The sequence below is a fragment of the Dipteris shenzhenensis genome, chromosome 2 (genome assembly GCF_047967505.1).
Source record: "Dipteris shenzhenensis isolate YYH24624 ecotype China chromosome 2, Dip_SZ_1.0, whole genome shotgun sequence".
Taxonomy (NCBI): Eukaryota; Viridiplantae; Streptophyta; class Polypodiopsida; order Gleicheniales; family Dipteridaceae; genus Dipteris; species Dipteris shenzhenensis.
In genome coordinates, this window is record NC_141597.1 from 3,211,728 (window position 1) to 3,217,934 (window position 6,207).

A 6,207-nucleotide genomic window follows, 5' to 3' on the forward strand; every position below is an offset into this window, starting at 1 on the left:
TCTCTCTCTCTCACACACACACACGCGCACGCACACGCACATTCCTTCTATCCTACCCCAGAAATCTGGCAATATTATACCATCAAAAATACGTTGAACACAGAACATACCGCATATGTCTTCGCCTGCCATAAGTAGGGCAACTTAAGAAGTATCCAAGAGAACTTGATCGGCTATAACAATAAACCAAACGCAAAAGAATCTATGTACATATGCGCTAACAGCGGCACGCTTACCTCAAGATCAGAATCTAAAGACGCACTAATTTACCCACAACGTGCATATAACATAAAAGAGGCAATCTTTTATCTTGTTAACCCAGCGGCCAGAAGGCTTGATCGCTTTACATTGGCTGCAACTCCAGCAAGCCGGCACTTGGGAGTATATCTGTATCCCATATCGTTTCTATTGGAGAGGATCAGGAGATGACATAAAGACAGTTGCTCAGTAGTATGGACAATGAATGCAATCACTCTTCCTTGTGAATCTTCTTGTGAACTATCTTCTGGGGCTTCTCCTGCTCATCGATGAAGTCATCTTCTACAGTCTTGGTGTCTTCATCCGATGCATCTCCAGCTTTAGTCCCACATTTGGGGCAACTATACACATGCTTTCGGGAATCCTGTTGGTGTTGGTGTAGGTTCTCTTCAACAGCTCTCTTCACTTCCTCTACATCCTCCACTACGTCCTGATCCTGCTTTGCAAGTGGTGGCCATGGTTTGGCCTTCGCTCCCTCAAGCTCTGCAAGCAGTTCCTCCAAGGCTGCTTTTGGGTTCTCCCTTTTGCGAACGAGAATCTCACTCACCTCCGCTGGTGTAATATGAGCGTCATCTATTATGTGCTCTACCTTCGAGAGCAAATGGTGATCCTCGATGCCAAGGTAATTGTAAGCTAGAATCTGGAAAGCAGGAAAAGTGCAATAGGACATAAAAATGTGCATATCCATCCGTCCTGACCGAAGAAGAGCAGGATCAAGCTTTTCAATATGGTTCGTAGTGAGTACAAAGATTCGTTCATCGCCGCAACATGACCAGAGGCCATCGGTGAAGTTGAGCAGGCCAGACAGCGTCATCGAGCCAGTAGGTTGGTCGTCTGCGCTTCCTTTCTCAGGCAAAGGTTCGCCCCTCGGCTCTCTCCGGGGCCTCCTGGTCCTGTTGGTAAGGTTCAAAGAGCAATCGATATCTTCTATCACGATGATCGACTTATTGGTCGTTCTCAAAAGCAGCTTGCGAAGCTCCCCATTGCATCGTACCTGCGTTAGTTCAAGATCGTACACATCATACTGCAAAAAATTCGCCATCGCTGCGATCATGCTGGATTTCCCAGTGCCGGGAGGGCCATAGAGAAGGTAACCTCGCTTCCAGGCCCGGCCCGTCTTCCTGTAGAACTCTTCGCCATGGGCGAAAGATTGCAGGTCCGCCATGATTTCACCCTTTCGGACAGGATCAAGCGCCAAAGTCTCAAAAGTTGAAGGGTGCCTAAAGGGCACTGAATCCCATGGGTGCGCATAGGAGTCACTTCTGGAATTGGTATAGAGAAGCCGCTCCCTGTTCTGGCGCCGGATCTCCTTCGCTTGCTTGAGGATGTGATCCATGTAAGGACCCAAAATTCGCGCCTTGTCTTTCTTATGAAGTTTCAGGATATACATGCGTTTCTCATCCGAGATCGACCTCCATGAGCTCTGCTGTTGCCGCTGGGAGGCGTGATGCTCCCACCATATCTGGGCATGGTCATAGACCATGGGAACCCGCTCGTTGTTGGCGGGGCTGTAGGTGAAATGGTTGGAATTGCAAGCACGGCTGAGCTTGACGCGCTTAGCTGAGCTGTAGGTGCTAGCGCTGAGGTGCAGCTTGACGGCACTGTAGAGCTCGTTGAGGCTGGAGTCATCGTACTCGGGGATATCGATGAAGGCAAAGCGAGAGAAGGAATCAGCGATGCGGGCAAAGTATTTCATGACGAGGTCTCGGAGGGGACCTGGAAGCAAGGTATGGAGGAGGGTTTGGGCTACGGTGAGGAGGCCGAGGATGGAGCCAAAGAAGCCAAAGAGTTCGGAGGCTTTGATCTCCATGGAAGCAGCTACAGCTGAGAGGGAGAGATGGACAAGAGTGGACTATAGGAAGCGGAGATGGGGGAGCTACAACTGAGTGAGTGATTCAGGAAGCTGCAGCCAGTGAGGCTCAGAATGAGCTTTGGCGTGAGGATGAAATCCTTAAAAGAGAGCCGCATTTGACCGGAGTTACACTAACTCCCCCCTCGAGTTTGGCTTAGCGATACGTTCTGCGTACCCAGTCTCCACATCGGAACGCCCCTGTAGCCACAGTATAGCCACGTGTCGTATTTCCAAATGCACTTTCTATGCGTCGTGCATAGCTGGCGGAACGCCCCTGTAGCAGCAGACTGGCCACGTGTCGTGCCTGACGCGCGCCAGTGCGCCGCCTGCAACTCCTAATTCACACGCACATCCCTTTCCATATCAGCATTTGGTACACGCGCGCCAGTGAGGAGGCCGCCTTTCATAAAAAGAATGTAGTCTTTAAAGACAAAATGACCGTAGAGCGGCCTGATGAATTGAAAATTTGTAACCCCCGTGCCACACACAGTGTGCCGCTGTCACCTGCCCCGACATTTCATTCATTCATGCATGCATGCATGCAGGGCACACCTCCTACTGTGTGCTTTTCGAGGCTCAAAATCTTTTAAATTCTGCCCTGGTTCTCAGAGTTTGAGCTCTCAACTTGGACTGTCTGAGACGCACAGTTTTTGCCTTGGGGACAGGGCTACAGGGATATTTGCTGCCCGTAGAAAACAGCATCCGCACAAAGAACAAAAGACTTCGCAACTCAATTTCACTCCCTTTACGTACACTCCACTCTTGTCTCAGTGCCAGCTCCTGCCATTACTGTTGACATTATTTTGCCCACGTCCGTAACTACTTCATTAAGCTCCTCCCCTCAGTATTCCAGCCTCCAGGCCTCTAAAGTTGTTCCCTGGGCCCGCACACTTTTGTAAAGAAGTGCTCCTTCCTTTAAAATCTCTATTTGTGAAATTTATATTTGTAAAGTTGTATATATATATGCTACTTGTGGCTCTCATCCCACTTCACAGCCCAAACCTTCCTTCCTCCATCTTGTGTGCGGCCAAAATCTTCATGCAGCTTTCTTCTCATGCAACTCACCAGTTTTAAAATTTAAAGTCTCTTTCGCTACACACCAGAGGTTCCGTACCGGCATTTTCTTCTAGGGAATCCCATCAAAGTGCTAGGGGACCACGTCCTACCATGTACCTAAGCCCTCATGTTGAATGTTAAGGGGAACAGTGCATATGGATCATGGATGATGGGAAAGCTCCTCCAATGATCAATCCTTAGACTCGAAATGAAGGGTATGGTTCCCAATGCGTGCACAAGGTCTTATGCATGTAGAGATAACATCAATTTCATTGTCATTAGTTTTTTTTTTCAATTACCAAACCCAAAAAAATCTAGATATAAGATGAAAAGGAGAAATAGTAAGTATATATGATATACTTTTTAGTAGTTAAAAGTTTATCATAGGTTCCAAGTATAATATGAGGGCCTCTCCTTCAAGTTTTGCATCCCATCATCATGCACTAAGCTAAGTTCATGTGCAATCACACATATAGCATACAACACTACCCTCCATGTTAACATGGCTACCCCTTTTTTGTGCACCTAGGATCCCAATCCTTGGCACAAAATCGCAAGTTGGCTGGAAAGTACTTTTGATTGCAAAACGAGATTGCCAATTGCCATAGTGCACCATTCGGTTGCATTTAGACCCATTGCTCAACCCTTAGCCCATGCTTCAGGCTCTATATGGAATTTTTAATGCCATGTGATGTGTAAGAAATCTATAGTGTGACACGCGATCCCTTAAAATATTTGGCACAAGTATCAATTATATTAGCCTTTTTAATACTTGAAAATAACTATCTCCAACTCTTGGAATCTTGTTGGCCATCTAGGTTAAGCACTTGTGGCTAGGGGCAACATGGATTTATGAGAAATGCCTACATTACTTTTCCAAAATTTTTGGGGAAGGAACCAAACTCAACAAAGAGAGGTTACCTTGTCTTACATAAATGATTTTAAACATTATAAACACTAACACTAAACTTTATCATTGCACTCGCTTTAGTGCTTGTATTGGATAGTGTATGCTTCTATGTATTTGTAGATTTGCAAAAAAGTTTGTGCCTCTAATTATAAACAAAAACGATATATTATTTCCAAATGGAAAAAAACATTTCCCATTTACCTTTTGCAACTTCTAGATATCGTAAGACCTTAGAGCAACGACTCATTTTCAACCCAATACTCCATCTTGCCATTATGCCCTTTCACCCCTCCATTTCCATTTTGGACTGTTTGGTTGAGCACAAATTACTAGATGTTGTAATTGATAATGTCAACCATTTGTTATGCATGATTAGTGCTACTTTTGGATAGTGTATGTTTCTTAGTATTTGCAAAGTTGTAGCAAGCCCGTATGACTTTTTTAAAATAAGAAAGTGATCCACCTTTTCAAAAGAGGGAAAAATGTTCTTCAAGTCCACATATTGCAAGACCTTACAGCAACCACTTTAGGCCAATAATCCATATAACCATTAACTACCCCCCTTCCCAACCTTGGCATCGTATGTCCACTTTAGCACTCCAAATATAAATTACATCGTGTCATCCGGGTGTCAATAACCTTCAATACACTATGGATTGGGAATAAAAATTGTATTGTTTACCGTTGCAAGCAAGAAGATAAATTCAAGGCTTTGGCTTCCAACATTGTAAGCATGCCATCCCTATTATTGGCTAAGCACAATTTATTTCATATAAATACTCCTCCCACTCTATGTGTGTGTGTGTGTGAGAGAGAGAGAGAGAGAGATGCCCTTTAGTACCAATTACCAACCTTTCTTTTTAACTCTGTCTCAATCTTTCGACTTATTTACCTTCGAGGCTACACCTATCCAAGCAAATGTTGTTCATTGAATGGTTTTTTGTTGGTTACCGAATTTTGGAATATTACAGATGTGTTTAGGAAAGAGTAAGGTGAAATTGTAGGGGAGCCGGCTATGGCCCACAGAGTGGGTTGGGCTCATGGAGTTAGGTTGGCATCTTCCTTTTCCAAACATCATTAGGCATAGTCAGCTCTTCTATAATTTTACCCAATTCTTTCCTCTTTACACATTCCAAAAGGCCGCAGAGAGAACTCAATAGTCAAGCCATCAAGACCTAAAGACTTCGCCTTCTCCATAGCACTTAAAGCTTCCCACAACTCATTCACAAAAATAGGCCTAGCCAACCCAACTCAGTGAGCCCCAGCTGGTTCCTGAAGCATGATTGATAGAGGGTATATTGTTAGGTATTTGGGTGCTTCTTTTGGTGTGGGCCTTTCACTGAGATAATGGTTTGATTGCGTTCTAGATAAATTAAAGAGAAATTTTGTAAGTCACATGGTCTATGTTTATATTGGAATGCTCATTTATTGGTTATTTAGCATGTGTTGTTTGTTGGTTGTGACAACTTATGTGGCCTTGCTGCTTGCTGTGGGGTTTCACAAAGTGTCATTGGATGGAGGTTGAAAGGTTGTTTATGAAATTTATTTAGGATGAGGACGCTCGGGGAGTTCACCTTCTAGAATTTTAGTGTACAACGCGCATTCAAAAGGAGGGTGTTTTAATTCAAGTTTTGGAAAAATTTTAATAGGATTACAATGGTGGGAGGGGTTTCTAAAATCAACTTCACGAGAAAACCCATAAGCTCATATGTAAAGAGAGGTGTTTTATTTTTGGGGGGTGGGAAGAATTTTAGCTAGTTGAGGGGCTTATACCCCTTGAAAGCACATGATAGATAGGGTTTCTTAACAATGCACCCCCTCGAGCGAGGAGGGCTAGAGGACTAAGTATCATTTCAACCTATGGGAGGCGTTGAAGGCTAGTAAAAGTAAGGGTGGGTTTGGGCTATCTAATTTTGGGTTGGAAATGGTGAAGCAATTTATTGATAATGATAAAGGTGCATGGGTTTTGAGAGATTTGCAATGGTATGATAAACTAATGACATTCTTTACTTTGAAGATTATGGGGTCAGATTTGGGTTCATGTTTGGTGATTGCTTGGAAGGCTTATGGGTCCTCGCCGTTGTATTGGAAAGGTAGGAAGGGCCTTAGGGTGATGGGAATCTAGTAGGGA

The 6,207-nt window shown here is 44.3% G+C and overlaps 1 pseudogene; it reads right to left on the minus strand.

Annotated features, from left to right (window-relative positions):
• Positions 1-284: 284 nt before the first annotated feature.
• LOC147904241 (AAA-ATPase At4g25835 pseudogene) lies at positions 285-2,188 on the minus strand (annotated as a pseudogene).
• Positions 2,189-6,207: the final 4,019 nt, after the last annotated feature.